This window comes from Pinus tabuliformis, chromosome 8 (assembly GCF_031772625.1).
Source record: "Pinus tabuliformis cultivar Carrire ecotype Pingquan chromosome 8, CPIR1, whole genome shotgun sequence".
Taxonomy (NCBI): domain Eukaryota; kingdom Viridiplantae; phylum Streptophyta; class Pinopsida; order Pinales; family Pinaceae; genus Pinus; species Pinus tabuliformis.
The window spans coordinates 1,801,981,767-1,802,001,350 of NC_142294.1; positions in this window are offsets into that span (position 1 = coordinate 1,801,981,767).

Sequence of the window (19,584 nt, forward strand, 5' to 3'; positions counted from 1 at the left end):
AGGCTCTTCAAGAGGAGATAATGGAAATGGATACAAACCTCCACCCTCTCCACCATCTTCTTCTCTTATTCTTCACAAGCATCTTCACCCTCTTCCACTAACACAACCCTTACTCATGATCATCGTCATTCTTCAAAAGAAACTGGTAAATCACCTTTTTTAAAACTTGATGTTAAATTCAAGTTTCACATGTATAATGGTGAAGTGAATGCAGAGAAGCTTGATAATTGGATTCATCAGTTGGAGGTCTATTACAGGATTCAAAATCTTCAATAGGATGACATAAAGATTCAGTTAGCTTCTTTGAGAATGGAGGGTGCAGCACTAGTATGGTGGGAATCAAAGACCCAATAGGAGATTAAAAAACACGGTAAGATCTCTATTTCTTGGAATGCTTTCATTGTTGCAACCAAAAGACAATTCTACCCTCTAGATTATATGCAGAAAGCCATCATGAATTGGCAGAACTTTAAACAGCTTAAAGGTCAAAATGTGAAAGATGACACTCAAGAATTCAGAAAAAGGTCTCTGATGTTAGGTGTAAATTTTCAATCACATGACACATTGTTGAAGTACATAGGGGGTTTACACAGTTACCTTAGGCATACTATCTTATTGTTTAATCCCACTAATCTAGATGATGTGTGTGTGCAAGCCACTCATCTTGAGGCAAGAGGGAAAAACACCCCAAAAGAAGTTAGTAAAAATATGTTTAAGGGTAAAGAGAAAGAAGAGGGTTTCAAGGGAAAGAAAAATGCATCCATTAAAAAGGAAGGAGAGAAAACAATATGTAAACATTATTCCAAAGAGGGTCACGATGAAGCTCATTGTTAGAAGCTTCATCCCGAAATGAAACCAAAGAAATTCAACAACATAGGAAAAGAAAAGACAGCTACAATCACTCAAAAAGAGGATTTGGGATCTGAATCGGGTGATGAAACAAAAATCATAGCCATGGGGTTAAAATAAAAGGAATTCGTTGTCAGCACTAGTTCTTCAAACTCACACAATGAAACTCCAAATGAAAAGAGGATAATAGAATTGTTTCACATAAGGGTGATATTGAAACATATAAATATTGATACAATGTTTGATAGCAGCTCCCAAGCCAATCTTATCTCAAAAAACATTGTCAAGAGATTAAATCTAGAAATTGCTTCTACATCATAAACTGTATGCGCTTGGATGAATGCGTGACAATGCACAATTGCAGGTTTCGAGAAAGTGTAAACTGAAATTTGCAATCACTGCAAAATTCATAGATGAAGTGGAGCTTGACGTTGTGTCATTAGATATTTGTGGCATCGTTTTGGGCAGCCCATACCTTTATGGCAGAAAATCTATTTTCCATCGACATGAAAACAAATATCACATATTCAAAAATGGAGCATAATATATTGTGAGAGCTCACAGCAAGAAAAAATATCTTTCGATTGTTAATGAAGGGCAGATGAAAAGACTGGTGAATTCGAGCAAGAATTTTATGCTTCTCATGATCAAACACGAGAATGATATTGGTTATCAAGAGTTTGATGGTTATAATTTGAATTTGAAAACTGATTCGGTTGACACTGTTAACCAGTGTGATGAAATGTTTCAAGAATCAAAAGGATTACTTCCCAAGAGGGGAATCCAACCTCAGTTACAATTGCAGCAAAAGTGTCTTCTTCTTAACATTAGCATGTACAGGATGTCAGTGATGGAAAGAGCAGAAATTAAGATGCAAATCCAGGGATTGTTGAATAAAATGATCATTTGGCCTTCACCTTTTGTTTTGGCGCCCGAGAAGAATGGTGAGCATTTCCTTGAAAGGGATTCAAGAAGTGGTTTTCATCAAAGTAGAGTTGTTGAAGGAGATATAGGGAAGACGGCATTCAAAACCAGGCAAGGTTTGTTTGAATGGCTTGTTATGATTTTTGGTCGTTGCCATGCTCCTACTACTTTTACGCATATGAAAAAAAATGTGTTGAAGCCATTTCTAGACAGGATAGTCTATTTGGATGACATTTTCATTTTCATACAATTTCATTATGAACATGTCATATGTGAGAAAAAAAAAATACTTGATGTCGTATGTCAAGAACATTTTTTTCTGAATATGTCAAAGTATATGTTGGATAAAACTTCTTTGATGTACTTGAGCCATGAAATTGGTTCTTCCAAGCATGTTTAGGTTCCCAAAGGCTTTTTGGCAGTCTACGTGGGATGTGGAGAAGGTGAGCTAAAGTTAGACCTATCCAAGATTGATGCCATAATACTCTGTGTTGGTATTAACTCCATTCCTGCAGACACATGTGAAAGAATCATACATCCCCATGAAGACGTAGATGCCTTTGCTCTGCTCGCAATTTATGCAAGCAGGCTCAAGATAGCCATTTGGATAAGAGGTTTTTTGGGAGCAGCCCAATGTTGGAGTAGAAATTTTGTTATTTTTTCTTCTATTATAGTTCATTTTCATTCATTGGAAGTTGTGCAAAAGGTCTTCCAGTGGGGAGGCAAACAATGAGAGCCATTTGATGTTTTAAAACAAAAGATCAGTATAGTTCCAGTACTTTCACTTCCAAACTTGAGACAGTCATTTAAGTTTCAGGTTGTTGTATGTGACTATGCCATGGGCATAGTATTTTTGCAATGTGGTAAGCCCATTTCTTTTCATTCAAAAATTTTCAATGATAAAGTGTTTAAGTTGCAACGACAAAGGCACTTCCATTGGATGGGTTTTCTTCTACTATTCCACTTGGTCAAAAGGTATAAGAAAGGTATAAGCGACAAGTTTGTTGATGTACTTTCTAGGCCTATAGTTTGTATAACTAATTTCTTCAAGCATCATTTTGTTTTACATGAAATTTATGTTCATAAAAATACATACTTTCAAGATGTATATTCAAGCTTGAGTCAAAACAATCAAGTGGAGGAATTTGTTTACCATTTGCATCATAATGTATTGTATCATCTTGGTAAGAAGGATGTTGCTACTGATAGTAACATGGACAAGGCCAAAGAGTTCATTGAATGACTCCAAATGGTACATCAAACAGTGCAAGAACATCTTGAAAAGGTTAAAGGCAAGTACACAGAAAGGCACGACAAGAATCATGAAGATCACAAGTTCCAATGTAGTGATCAATGTTGAAAGTGATCTTTTGGGGTCCAAAAGACTTCCAATGGGGAGGAGTGATCAGGTGCTCTAAATTAAGCTAAAAAACAAGTTTGGGGAAATTTGTGGAACAAATAGCGGGAAAACAAGGGGAAGTCATAACTTCTTCAGTTTTCCACCAAATTGGATGCAAAAAAAGGCTTGATAGCCATTTTTTAGAATTTTGGATTCATTGGAGCAGGTTTCAAAAGCATTTGAGTATTGTAAACACATATTTTTACACTTTTGAAAATAATAAAGGCTCAAGCCATTAGAAGCTGGACCAAGGAGACATAGCCCATGAGAGGTGAACTCCTTTATCATGTGCTTGTTGAAATGTGTTTTTGATGATGTTTTGTACATGTTTATGATGTTGCTCAGTTTATGGTTTATGTTAAATTACTCATGAAATTAACATAAAAACTCTTCATTTCACTTACAAAAATTGATGAATCCTTAAGCATTTTTTTTATAATTTGAAAAAGATCTTAGCACTGCAAACTAATATTCTAAATCAAATCAAGAAGGATGCCACAATGTCAAACTACCTTCATTCACCAACTACACGCATTATCATTCAGACATTTATGGCATAATCACATTCATGCCCAAATGCCACAGTGCAGAGAATTTCATCTCTTTCAGGAGAAGATTACCCACAATAAGGAAGGTTCGTCAATGGTTAAGATTTTGATGGGTAAAGAAGTCACTTTCTAGGTTGTTCATCAGTGATTCAAGCTCCAAAAAATCTTCCCCAAGGCAACTCCTGGTGGTTCTTCATCCCTCACAAACACTTGAATGCTTATTCCCAATCCAACAAGTTCATCAGTGAACAAACTTCAAGTAGGTTCTTCAGCCTTACAGGAAAGCCACTGCCCTCTGTGGTGTTTTTTTTACCTAGCGAGCCTTTGTGAGGGTTCTTCAATTGGTTTTTAAACTTCCTCTTGTGCTTAGCAACAAAATTGTAGATGTTGCCTTCTTGTGCTCTTCCACAACAATTTCTATATGCTCCTTCTCTATGCTCATCCACAACAATTTCTAGGTGCTCATTCTCCGCACTCATCCACATCAATTTCTAAATGCTACCTTGTCTATACACTTCCACTGCTTTTGTGTGCCCCGGGAAGCTCATTCTCTCTGCCCATTCCCTTTGCACATGTGTGAGAGAGAGAAATGTGTATGAATGGGTCCCTATATGAAGGTCCTCCCTCTTTTCCCAACAAACTAATTGCCCCTCGTTCTCCACGATTTGCACAGCAGTCAACCTCCTTGAACAGCACAACCAACTAGGACTGATACTTAAAACAACCATTCCCTTAAACAATCTCCTACCTCAAGCAATGGAATTTGTGTCCCTCTCTCATCCAATTAAATGGTTACAATTATTTACAATGAGAGAAATGTTAACTAGGGGATATCACAACAAGATTTTCCCTTTACTAATACAACAGTTAGCTCTAATACCACAACATAATACACCACCCACACTCGACCTCCTAGGTTACCTTTGGGAGGGGGTTATAAAAATTTCACTTTTCTTACTTAAATTGAACCTAATTTCTAAGGTCCTTGTCTCTTTTTTCTAGTTGAGAGTCTTTTAATAATATAAATTTTATCAAAATCTAAGGCTCAATCACTAAGTTATGACCCTTGAAGATTTCATACTTAATTGCATGTCAACATGGTTTTCTACATTCATTCTCTTTTCTCTTCATCAAATCTATATAAGGAGGTTATTCCTAAGGGAGAGCATAAGTATAGGTAGTAATGTAATTAAATACTACTAGAATTCTTATAAAAACTCCTTGTCTAAAGGTAGTCTTAGTTGTGATCATCAACCAAGGAGGAGATAGAGTCAAGGAGCCACAAAGGTTATCCATAAATTCAAGGTATATTTGTATGTTGATTTTTATTTCATCGATACATATTTCATAGTTACTCCCCAATTGCTATTCTTCAATGTGTGTATGTGATTAGATCTAGATTAGCTTGAATGATCTATAATAAATCTAGTGTATATCCTTAATGAATCATTGTCATGGGATTAGATTAGGGTTCTATTATTGTCTTATATGTAGGATATAGGTGTTTGCAGTGGAGGCAAAATATTTAGGAGTTGGAGTCATATTTTTTGCACCAACATCAATCAGGGTCATCATTATATTTTAAATCTATGGCATGTTATCATCATCCTCTTTTTTTTCCTAATGTGTCAAATAATCTTAGGGGTGGATGTAGGTGAGTGATCTATCCTTGTTTTGTACAAATATTGGGCATATCTATTCAATTACTTACGTGGAAACAGGGGAAATTCCTCACAATAGATGTGACAACTCCACTCGAGAATAATGTTCTTTCTCAAAGAAGAGTTTAGCAATGGCTTCTATTGTGATCCTCTTTTTGCATGGTGCCACAATGGCCATCCTAGAAAATCAATCAATAACCACAAACACAATAGTTACCATGATTGTTTGAGGGAAAATTCAACATGTAATCAATGGAGACTAACTCCCAAAGCTTATTTGGGTTAAGTACGGGAGTGTATAGCCCTTGCTTCTTGATGGATGGTTTAGCAATGGAAAACAAGTGTACAATCTAATATACCAATGAACATTCTATTGAAGATTTAGCTAATCAAAAATACTTCTGAAATACTTCTACTCTCTTCTCCACACAAAAGTGCCCTACCACCCAAATGCAATGCACCTCCCAGATCATCTTTGCACTATTATTAGGCAAATCAAAATACATCATGTAGTATGGGTTTAATACATTAAAACCAATTTTCAACAAAGAAAACAGCCTAAGGAACCACTTTTCCTAAGTTATTTTCATTAATTAATTTACTTACATGAGAATAACCCATAAATTGATTAATTTTATGTTATTCTCATCATTTTACCCATTTAAGTGAAAACAATCTAAAATATTTTCACTTGCATTTTTGTTTTCATAAAAACAATTCAATAAATTTAACGGAATTAATATGTTAGGTCCCTATAATACTAGTGATTCCCCATTAATATTGTCAGTGTATCTCTTAATATTATTGTTGTGCACCTATTGTCCCCATATTGTTATTAGTGTGCCCCATAGAAACCCACTATTGTTATTTTAGTGCATTTATATTATTATTGTTATGTCAGCTTTGATTATATTGTGACCCCTTAGACTCCTATATATAGAAAGGAGATTTTGTGATTTGTGTCATCCAATAATTGTTCATTTGTGTAATGTAAAGGAGGTTTTCCCCTCAAGAAGTTGATTTTGAAGTTGTTGATCTATCTTTTCTTCTTTTTTATGAGTTAGTTGCATAACATTTGGTATCAAAGCTTTGGATTCTAGGGTTTTTTTTGCTCCAAACAGGTCATCGTGGAATTTTCAATATAAAAAATTTTCTACGATATTTCAGAAGCTGAAATTAAAACCCATTTGAGTCGAAATCTTGATGAACCTCGGTCCGAATTTCATATTTTTCTCGCGATATTTTTGGAGATATGATCCTAGGAAGTTAGGGTTTTTGCAGGCTCCCGAATTACATCCCAAACAGACAACCTTGGGAAAATGGTAATAAATTTCTCTCTGGGCATCAGATTGAAATTTCGTAAGAAGTTAAAAAAAGAGGACTAACTGTAGTTTTCTATGTATTGTTTTTAGGTCCAAAGGTTGAAACAGTGACACATGGCACTTCGCACAATTTCGCTCTACTGAAAAAGTATATAATCAAGTCATCTTGGGAGAATGGGCATAACTCTTTCTTAGAGAATCTAATTTCAATTAGACTGGTGGCGTTGAAAAGAGGACGCAGAGGGCTACCAAAAGTCACAATTTCAAACCTTGGAGATCCGAAATTTCATAGATACAATATATTCAATATCAATCTCCTACAAAACAAAACAAAAAATTGTAGTTTTTTTTTAATTTGGATAAGTTTGGTTTGAAAAATTAGTTTGAAGTGATTCAAAAGGCATAATAAGACATAATTATCATTAATTGAAGCCCCGAAGAAAGAAAATGGAAACACCTAGTAAGTAACATGAAAGCTCTATCATGAAACATGAATAAGAGGATGAAATGCAACGCAATATATCAAAATTACGAGACCAAGTGCAACAATTTTCACTCTCACAAAAAGTAAGAGAAGCTAAGATGGATGGATTAAAAAAAGGCATGGAAGGTAAGATGAATAGCATGAAAGTTAAGATGAATGGTGTGGAAGCTAAGATAAATGGTATAAAAGCAAAACTTAAGGGCAACATGGAAGATTTGAAGATATATTTGACAAAATTGCTACAATAAATGTTTACTAATGGCAAAAGGGAAGTAAAAGAAACTCATGATGAGAACAAAAGAAATGTTAATCATGATTTCATAAACCCTAACATTGGATTGAAGACCCACCATGTTCCAAAGATCGATATGAAGAAGCTTGATGCCAAAGATCCTGTAACATGGATACTACAAATTGAGCAATATGTTGATTTCCATAATATGCAAAACACAAAAAGGGTATGCATTGCAACTTTATATTTGGAACCAAATCAGTTTGTATGTTATTGATGGCTTTACTCTCGTGAACAAATTGTCACTTGGGAAATTTTTACGGAAGAAATGATAGTACATTATGAAGATACAAAAAGCAACACCTTTTTTAGCCAATTGATAAATCTCAAACAAAATGGTTCAATGATGGAGCAGATTGAAGACTTCCAAGAAATTGAATATAAAGGTAAAAGAAATTCCAAATGAGTATAGGATTGATGTGTTCATAGGGGCTTTAAAGGATAACTTCCAACATGAGGTTCGTCTTTGGCAACTTGATTCATTGAAGAAAACATTCAAGTTGGCAAGAAAAATTGAAAGAAAAATTATGGCAACAAAGAAGCCTACCACTCACAGCTATAAAGATGGAAGTGTTGTTGCGCCTAACTTTCCACAACCTAAAAGGTTGACACCACAACAATTGGAAGAAAAAATAGCAAAAAAGATTTGTTACAATTGTGACAGCAAATACACTAAAAGTCATAAGTGTGCTGAGAAAAATTATTTTACATAGATTGTGAAGAGGAGGAAGAAAAAGAACAATAAACATCAAAAGAAAAAGATATACACCAAGAACGAACCCTAGAGAAAGAAAAAATGAATCGGACCATATCTTGTAATGCATTAGCCGGAATTACCACTCCTCAAACTCTCAAGATAGAAGGACATATCAAGAAGAAAAAAATATTAGTGTTGATTGATTCGGGTAGTACCCATAATTTTATTCATTGTAAGATAGCCAAGGAATTGAATTGCTTCCTATATCTAGCATCAGAATGTCAAGTGGTGGTTGAAAATGGAGGAAACATAAATTGCTCTGAAAAGTGCCATAATATCAAGCTATCCATGGGAGAATATGTATTGAATAGCCCAATGCTTTCATTCCAATGGATGGTGGTGATGTTGTACTGGCAATCCAATGGCTACAAACTTTGGGTACGATAACTTTTAATTTTCAAGAACTTTTCTTAAAAAAAATTTCAGAAGAAAAAGAAATTGAATTAAGGGGTATCGCAAAGAAATTGGGAAAGATAATCATCTCTAACAGCATGACAAAGCTTCTAAAGAAGGAACAATGAGGAGTAATTGCACAATTATGTTCGCTAGAGGTTCCCACATCGAAATCATCTATTTCTCCATATCTCCAAAAAGTGTTGGACAGTCATTCCAAGGTATTTGAGACTCTCAAAAGCCTCCCACTTATTCATGATCATGATCATGCTATTCATTGATTCAAAAAAGTGTTCCTCCAAACATCAGGGCTTACAAATATTCATATTCCCAAAAGAGTGAAATTAAAAGTATGGTGGAAGAAATGCTAAAGACTCGTATAACTCAACCAAGTCAAAGTTATTTCTCTGCTCCAGTAGTAATGGTGCACAAGAAGGATGTATCATGGTTCATGTGTCAAGATTATAGGGAGCTCAACAAACTCACTATTAAAGATAAATTTCTCATTCTTGTCATTGATGAATTGCATGGATCAATTTAATTCACCAAGTTGGATCTTCGTTCAAGATATCATCAAATCAAAATGAACACTGAAGACATTCCAAAAACAGTGTTTATAACTCAAGAGGGTCATTATGATTTTTTGGTTATGCATTTTGGCCTTACCAATGCACCACCTACATTTCAAGGTTTAATGAATTCCATTTTCAAACCCACCCTTAAAAAAATTGTGTTAGTATTTTTTGATGATATATTAATCTACAGCAAGTCTTGGAATGATCATGTTCAACGTGTTGACAGGGTGCTCAAACTATTGGAAGAGAAACAATTATATGCAAAAAGTTCCAAATATTTCTTTGGAGTACAAAAAGTGGAATATCTACATTATATTGTATGTCATGAAAGTGTTAAGGTAGACCCTAGCAAAATTGCCATTAAGGAATGGAAAATCCCCACGTCCATAAAGCATCTGCGAGGATTTCTCAGGTTGACAGGGTATTATCACAAATTTGTTAAGAACTATGGAGAATAGCAACACCTCTAACATCATTATTCAAGATAGATGCATTTTCATGGACTTCAAAAGAAACGAAGGTCGTTGAACATCTTAAAGAGGCAATGTGCCAAACACCAATCTTCGCTACGCCAAACTTCACAAAAACCTTTATTGTGGAATGTGATGCCTTAGGAAATGGAATTGGTGTTGTTTTAATGCAAGAAGAAAGACTTGTTGCTTTCAAAAGTCGTTCAATCAAAGGGAAGTATTTACACAAAGTTATTTATGAGAAGGAAATGTTGGCAATACTACATGCACTTAAGACATAGCGATCCTACCTAATGGGAAGAGACTTCAAAGTAAACATGGATCATGATAGTCTTAAATACTTTTTAGAACAAAGATTATTTTCAAAAAAGCAACAAAAATGGGTCACAAAAATGTTGGGTTATGACTTTGAAATCATCTACTAAAAAGGGAAGCAAAATGTTATGAAGATGCACTCTCAAGAAAGGATTGAGATCGTAGTAGTTGACAGACTTACCAAGTATGCACACTTTTGTGCATTATCTCACCCATTTAAAGTCAATACAATTACTACTAAATTTATGGAAACAATTCAAAAGCTACATGAAAACCCAAAGATTATTGTAAGCAATATAAATCACATTTTCACTCGAAATTTTTGGTTAGAAATATTTTGTTTTCTGGGTACTCAATTAGCTCATAATTCATCTTATCATCCTCAATCTGAAGGGCAAACTGAGATAGTAAACAAATGTTTGGAAAGATATCTTCGTTGCTTTGTATTTGATAAATAGACAAAATGGGTCAAATGGTTGTCTCTGGTTGAATGGTGCTATAACACTTCCATACATACTACAGCAAAAAAGACCCCATTTATTGCATTTTATGGATATCATCCATTGTCCAACACATCATATTTAAGAGGAAATTCTTAGGTTCAAGCAATGGAAGATCACATCGAGTATCAACAACAAATTCTCCAACTCTTAAAGGACAACCTCACTTTGGCGCAGAATAGTATGACACAACAGGCAGATCAACATCGAAGGCAAAGAAGTTTTGATGTAGGTGATTGTGTATTTCTAAGGCTACAACCATATAAACAAATGTCCCTCAAGCAAGCTAAGAAGGATAATAGATTATCACGAAAGTATTATGGTCTATACAAGGTGTTGCAAAAGATTGGTACTATGGCATACAAATTGGAGCTTCTTGTAGCTTTCCGAGTGCACCTAGTTTTCCATGTTTCGTGCTTAAATAAGGTTATAGGTGACAAGCTCCAAGTTCAAACAATATTGTCAGAACTTGACGAGGAAGGAAAAATCATATTGGGTCACAAAGATGTTGGGTTATGACTTTGAAATCATCTACTAAAAAGGGAAGCAAAATGTTATTGCAGATGCACTCTCAAAAAAGGATAAAGATCGTGGTAGTTGACAGACGCAGCGAGTATGCACACTTTTGTGCGTTATCTCATCCATTTAAAGTTAGTACAATTGCTACTGAATTTATGGAAACAATTCAAAAGCTACACGGAAACCCAAAGATTATTGTAAACAATATACATCACATTTTCATTAGAAATTTTTGGATAGAACTATTTTCTTTTATGGGTACTCAATTAGCTCATAATTCATCTTATTATCCTCAATCTGAGGGGCAAACTGAGATAGTAAACAAATGTTTGGAAAGGTATATTCGTTGCTTTGTATTTGATAAATAAACAAAATGGGTCAAATGGTTGTCTCTACTTGAATGGTGATATAACACTTCCTTCTATATTGCAGGGAAAGAATAGAATGTGAAACAACAGGTAGATCAACATCGCAGGGAAAGAACTTTTGATGTAGGTGACTATGTATTTCTAAGGGTACGACCATATAAACAAATGTCCCTCAAGCAGGGTAAAAAGGATAATAGATTATCACGAAAGTATTATGGTCCGTACAAGGTGTTGCAAAAAATTACTACTATGGCATACAAATTGGAGCCTCCTATATCTTTCCGAGTGCACCCAATTTTCCATGTTTCATGCTTAAAGAAGGTTATAGGTGACAAGCTCCGAGTTCAAACAATATTGCTAGAACTTGACGAAGAAGGAAAAATCATATTGGAACTTAAAGAAGTCATAGAAATAAGAACTCGATAGGTACAAAATCGATCAATTTCAGAATATCTCATCAAGTGGAAAAAACTTACTTGCTGAAGATTCCACATGGGAGGATGGGAATTTTATACAAAAGCATCCAAAACTTACTCAAGCGTTGAGGACAACTTTTTTTGTTGGAAAGGGGCATTTTAGGTCCCTATACTACTAGTGTAGCCCCTTATTGTTATTAGTGCAACCCCCTTATGGTTGGTTGCATAACATAATAAGTAAATTATTTAACAAAAATAACATTGGAAAAGTGGTTCCTTAGGTATTTCTTTATGTGAAAGTGGACTTAAATGTATAAAACCCATACTACATGTATTTTGACCCACCTAATAATTTTGGCTACGTGATCACTTTTCATGTAATAATAGGCATGCTTGCTTGAAGAAACACAAATGTGACCCAAATGGCAGAAAAGCGCATCCTAGAAGTGGAAGCCTGCAACTTATTTTCCTATGATCAATGTTTGGTACATAGCACTGAAGTCAAAATCATCATTGTATAATTGTGGCCGCCCAAAGATATCCTTCCCATGAGTTAAGAAATGTAATTAGCACCACAATCAAGGGCCAATTGAGGTAGTATGCAACATGATTAGTGTTTCCCTTCTTGTATTCTATGTTCAAGTCGAATTGTTGCAAGTACTATGTGTTCCATTTTTTATGGCGTTCATATTGTAACTTTTCTTTTCTTTGCATGCATTGCGGAAACATGTTATGAGCGTGGATGATCATCTCCCTCCCTTGAATAGAATGCTTCCACTATCAGCGTGTTTTTGCACAATAGAGTACATCTACTTATCATAGGTGGGTATATTTGAATGGTATCAAACAATATTTCACTATGATAGGCCAACAAATGTCCTTGTTGAGTGAGGAATGCATCGATCGCATAGTTGAAGGCATTTGTCTCAAGTTCAAATGGTTGTTGCAACTCTAGCAAGGTGAGAACTAGTGTGAAGCCGAGGCAACGTTTTGAATCTTTGATTATCTTTCCTTGTGACTCAAACCAGGGGAAATTTGATTTAGCTCCACCCTTTGTCACTTAACTAAATGGTCAAATGAAATAAGAGACATCAACACAAACTTACAATATAAGCTAACAAGGCCTAAGAAGCTACCGAACTTTGTTAGAGTCGTCGAGGCTAGCGAATCGTCGAGGTTGAATATTCACAATTTCTCCAAATTGGCACAAAACTTGTGTTGCATGGTGCCACTGCCCAAGTTTTGTTGAATATGGGGATGTCATCCAAATATACATCCACAAAAGAGTTTGTGAATAGCCACAATATATCATCCATCATCCTCGTGAATGTTTTTGGAGCATTAATCAAAACAAAAACCATGACCAACCAAGGCTAAAAGGTTTATTTAGATTTTAAAGGTTGTCATCCATAAATCATTTTATCCAATTACAAGTTGGTGGTAGCCTAACTTCATATTGGTCTTGCTAAAGAACTTCGAACCCTGAAGTTAATAAAAGAGATCATCAATCCAGGGGATCAAGTATCTTCCCTTAACAGTGATTTTGTTTAGTGTTCTGGGAACCAAGACAAAGGATATTATAAGCAGCCAAAAAGATATCTCTATGGTTAGGTAGCTAAAAGTCTAAGGTGTATCTAACAAAGGAAGATGATACATACCAACTGAATAAAAATTGAAGGACTAGATCTCTTTAAAGTTGGACTGGTAAGGTTGAAAGAACGTATATTTTTTGTTCATTTGCAACTAATGATGCTAAGTCTTCTAGGTCATGTTGAAATTACATTTAGAAACGAACATGAAAAGTAAGCCAATGATCTTATCCTACTTTGAAAGATAGTGACTTACAATAAATAAGTTTGTATTGATATATTAGAGATAATTACAATTCTTATGATCAAGGTATGTAATTTCATGTATAGATGGCTTGCCAATAGCATCTCTAGGGTTTTGCAACTAACTCGTTAGTATGCTTGTAGAATTTGCAATTTAAATGGTAGATCTTGAGGACTTGGGAGAATCCAAGGTTTGTAAACCCTAGCAAATATTTGAATTAGAAAACCCTACAAACAAAACTTTAACTAATCATATAAGAAGAAGATCTAGCTTTTGAAGATGACAAAAAAGACATCATGCTCATGTGAGGACAAGGTTGGTGAAAACGCCCAAGACGAAGACTAAGACTAAGTGGAAGTTGACCTTCCTCAAACAGACAAGAACTCTACATCTTTCATTGATTACTATTGTAGTTATTTTATATATGCACTGTCTTTTATTCTTTCATAGTTTTTTAAATAAAGTTTACAAGTTGAATCAAGATTAAGCTTTAATAACGGATCGAAGAATTAAAAGAACATAGCAAAGCACAAAGAATTTTCCTAGTCATAATAGACAAAGAAAGCAGTTTGAAGTATGCACCAAAGAAGTCAATTTAATGGTAGCATGAGAAAGCAAGACTTAATAAAAGAAGTTCACTTACCTCAACTAGAAAGAGGGAGTTGCAAGATCTTGGATGGATACAACATTACTTGAGCTGGTTGGATTAGATTCAAGGACACATTAATTGAGTCGACAGTGTATAATACAGATACTACCAATGGTTGAATCTACTTGGAAGTTGGTATGATGCTTGACAGAGCATTAAGCACATTTTTGTTGCACTACGAAGGAAGAGAACATACAAGTTTGTACGATTAGTTCTGTAAAATGTTGTGACAAACTATTTGATGACACATTAGATTCGATATGAAGATTGTCAAAAAGCTAGGATGGTTGAAACTTATTATGATAGGAGCTGAGAAGCTACAATGGATATCCACAAGATGAACAAGTATCCAAGTATTTTCTAGACAAGCTTAGATTTGTGGATATCTCCTCTCTAGTTGAGAGGGAATGACAATCTCCTCCCTAGTTGAAAAGGAGTGAGGGTGAACATTGTGTTCTCCATGTGTCATGTATTTTGGTGAGGACTAACAACCATAAGCCTAGTTCATGAAGATGGGTAAGAAGAATGGTGGTTTGGATCAACATCATGGGCATACATTCTTGTTACATGTATTGTGGTTAACCAAGATGAACATCCTATGTTGGATACATGGACTTAGTTAATAATGGTCTACAAGAAAAAGTGGATTAGGAAATGGCCCTGTGAGGTCATACCTTGGAAACACCCAAGTGAGCTATGTGCCTTGAGAGGCAGTTGTGTCCAAATTTATGTCTCTCAACATTGTGCTATGATCTGAAGGAGAGAGAGTGTACTTGTCAAGGCCTTGGTATATTGACAATGCTAACTATGATGATATAAATCATTATTGATGACTATCAATCTGAATCATTTATTATATGAATATTTCAACTTGAGAATATCTTGTTGAGCATTATGAATACCTCCCTAGTTCAGAGGGAGTGTTGAAATTGTAACTAGTGTCAATTTTTATAATGTAATGTAATTTCATCATCACTATATTTATTATATTCATTATTATTATATTTTATTTTTGGTCAAAGCATGTGCTTCATGCTCAAAGTCAAAGAGAAAATATTTTGAATCAAATAAAATGCAACTAAGTCGTGTCATATTTGTACATTTGTAAAAAAAAGGAATTGAATTTTGAAAGTTATAATGAGTCAAGTTCACTCCTTGGGAACAAAGACAACCTATTTGGAATGTCAATCAAGGAGATGCAAGAAGCAATTTTATGAACCAACAAATGAGAAAAGAGACAAATTACACAAAAAGAATGTAGCACGTGGAAGAAGACTCCTTTGAATGAAGACGAGTTTTTTGAGCTACGACAAGCACGAAATTTCAAGGAGGGTTGGACTTGGAGTTTTTGGTGACAATTTTGGTCTTAGACATGGACTTGGATATCTCATTTTGATATGATTCTAAAGAGAAGGATTGTTGTTTGATTTTCCGCTTTGTAGGGTTTTGCCTTGGCTTGGAGCCTAATTTTGGTGTTTCTTGGTGAAGAGCATCTAAGGAGTAATAAGAAAACATTTGTACGTAATTATAATATTATGGCTTATGACAACATTCCAAGGACTACAACATTTACCTAAGGAAAGGCATGTCATGGTAATTCTTATAGCCCTATGAATTACCTAAAAATATTATTCAAGGCATCAAAATGGCCCTAAAAACATGGGACCCAATTACCTACATCCATACTACTAATCCCTGTCAGACCAGGCAGTAACTCTCCAAAGGCAGAAAAACTGATTGGTGTATTATTCCATAGGTAACTTATTGTCATATACAATAGGGAATGATTGTTCAGTGCATCTCCCGATGACTGTTCACCTTCCCAATTTATTTATTTACATAAAATTCCCAATCATGAAGATTAGGTGTCAACATTCCCCCCCTTAATCTGAAGGGATGTTGGTGAGTCCAAGCATCATTCTGAATCGTTCAAGCTTTTCCTTTCCAAGTGCTTTGGTGAAGATGTCTGCAATTTGCTCATTTGTGGAACAATGACGGAGATGGATTGTTTTGGCCTCAACATGATGTCGAATCAAATGATATTTAGTATTGATATGCTTTGTTCGATCATGGAACTTTGGGTTCTTGGCCAGTTTTATTGCAGAGGTGTTATCAATCATGAGTGGAGTTGATTGTACTTGTTTTCCCTGCAAATCTTCAAGAATTTTCCTGAGCCACACAATTTCTTTCGTTGCTTCAGCTGCTGCCACGTATTCTGCTTCTGTTGTGGAATCTGCTGGAACTAATTATTTGAGTGATCTCAAGGAGACAGCTCCTGATCCAAGACTCATAGCATATCCTGAGGTAGATACCCCAATTTCTTTGTCTCCATCAAACTCTGAATCATAAAGTTGCCCATGTCTTGACAAATAAAGTTGCATCATCAAGATCAAAATGATTGAAGTTGAGTTTCAGAAGATGCTCAGTTAGTTTTTCATACCAAGCTTGTGGTGCTTGTTTGAGGCCATACAAGGGTTTCACAAGTTTGCATACTTTATGTTCATGTCCTTTCACAGCAAATCCTTCAAGCTGGGACATAAAAACATTCTCTTTTAGATCTCCATTCAAGAAGGCAGTTTTTACATCCATTTGATGGACTTTCCAACCGTTCTGAGCTGCTAGTGCAAAGAGTGTCCGGTGGCCCATTTTGTTGTGGGGGCAAAAGTTTCCTCATAATCGACCCTTTCCTTCTGTGCAAAACCTTTTGCCACAAGCCTAGCTTTGTGCTTGTCAAGTAAGCCATCAGCTTTGTACTTGTTCTTGTAGACCCACTTGCAGCCAATTGGTTTGGTTCCAAATGGAAGATCAACCAGCTTCCAAGTGCCATTCTTTATGAGAGCAACATACTCCTTTTGCATCGCGTGTTTCCATTCATCATGAGAAGCAGCTTCTTTGAAGGAAGTTAGTTCAAAATCTGTAGACAAGTTCAATTCACAATCATAAGTAACATCCATATCAACAAGTGAATTAGAGTCATCTACATCACCTCCATTTTGTCAGTTTGAATTTCTGGTTCCTGTTTTTCCAATTTCATCAAAATGAACACTTTCAAGTGTCTTTGTCAGCCACTTTGGGGGACCTTTCTGAGATGGTTCAGGCTGCTCTGTTGATTGAGTTGGGCTGAATCAAGATTGAGTCTCCCAATTCTATCAATTACATCACTTAAAGCATCATCCATTGTTGGAGTTTCATGCAGGGGAGATTGTTCTTCAAAAAAAGATTCCTCATGTTGATCTAGTATAGGAATCCCCCCTTCAAGATGTGGAATCTGATTATCAAATTCTTGAAATGATTTCGTTTTTGTGAATCTATCCAAGCGATCAAGTTGCCACTCAACAACATTGTCAGATTTGGATGATTCAAGAAAAATGACATCTCTAGATACAACAAACTTTTTATTTACTTCATCATAGAGGCGGTATGTTTTAGAGGTGTTTGAATACCCCAGAAGATACACTTACGACTTCTAGCACCAAGTTTGTTTCTATGTACCTTTGGTATCAAAGCATAACAGGTGGAACCAAAGATCTTGATATGTTTTACCAAAAGAACATGTCCATACCACAATTCATAAGGAGTCTTGTTTCTTATAGCATTTGATGGACATCTATTCTTTATATATGCAGCACATAGAACAGCATCAGCCCAAAACATGTCAGGCCAGGCAGTAACTCTCCAAAGGCAGAAACACTGATTGGTGTATTATTCCATAGATAACCCATTGTTATATACAATAGGGAGTGATTGTTTTGTTCATCTCCCGATGACTGTTCACCTTCCCAATTTATTTATTTACATAAAATTTCCAATCATGAAGATTGGGTGTCAACAATCCCCATGGATATCAACGATGCTCCCAATATTATGAACCAATATCACTCAAGCAAGTATCTATGCACATGTATCCCTAACCATTTTTCTTTTTTCACACCTTTTCACATATCAAATATCAAAACTAAACTTTACTCATATTGTTCTTTCATGTGGACACTCTTATCTACTTGCTCTATGAACATCTCTTGCAACATAATGTCCAACTCATATCAACCAAGTAAAACTACCCAAGATAATCATATCTATTAGAATTGAGAACTAAGCTATCTTGTACTTGCATGACCGGTGGGACCCTTTTTTCCATGACTAGCATGTGAGAATACAAGCATCACCAAAATATGAGCAACACCAAAATACAAGCAATACAAGCATGCACACCCTGCAAGGGGAGACCCTGATCTAGTGTAAGAAGATACCTGGTAGGGGTTAGCGTTTATCACTACGAGCAACTCGATAGTCATATCTATTAGAATCGAGAACTAAGCTATCTTGTACTGCATAACACAAGGTCAATTCCAATTGTTACTATTGTAACTTCTAGGTGTTTTCGTATACCATGTCCACAAACACAAATGCATCAAGGACATTTGATGCCTCAAACTCTTCACACACATTACTTCATTTTCACCAAATAAGCCACCCCAAGGGCTTCATTTAACAAAATATTATTACTCTCAAGCCATAGCAAATATTATTTCTTGTTCCATGATGAAACTCATTCAAATACTCACAATCAAGTTCATGCGTCTATACTACCAATCCATGTAATACATATAAACTACGCTCCAAAATATTGTAAACAAATTTCACAAATACACATGCATCCCCTAAACATTTCTCTTTTTCACTTCTTCATTAATTTAAACCACCAATCCATGTAATACATATAAACTACGCTCCAAAATATCGTAAACAAATTTCACAAACACACATGCATCCCCTAAACATTTCTCTTTTTCACTTCTCCATTAATTTAAAGTCTATATATTTTACAGTTTTTCACACCTTTCACATATAAACTCTCAAAAATAAACTAAACTACATCCACATTGTTCTTTAAAAAGAACACTCTTAGTTACTTGCTCTATGAACTTTTCCTGCAACATGATTTCCAATTGAAGTCAACCAAGTAGTATTAGAACTACTTAAGGCAATAAGAAAATTTTGAGTCTTGCTCCAACCATTCATCTCTTTCGTGCATTCATATCTATAGGCATATAAATTCAGATTCCCCTAAAATGACAACTTTATTCATCAAGGTTTTAAACATCAAAGAACCTAAGTTTCTAATGCTTCATTTTCATTACAATATGCGCCAAGGTTGAAAGATAGATGTGTAAGGGACAACAATATCAAGATAAAATTTAATTAATTTCCAAAACAAAAAGTACAGGGTAATACACGATTTTTCCTTTATCAAAAGAAAAAGTTTGATGAATGCCTTTCCAGAGTGATGAATGTATTTGCAGTCGATGA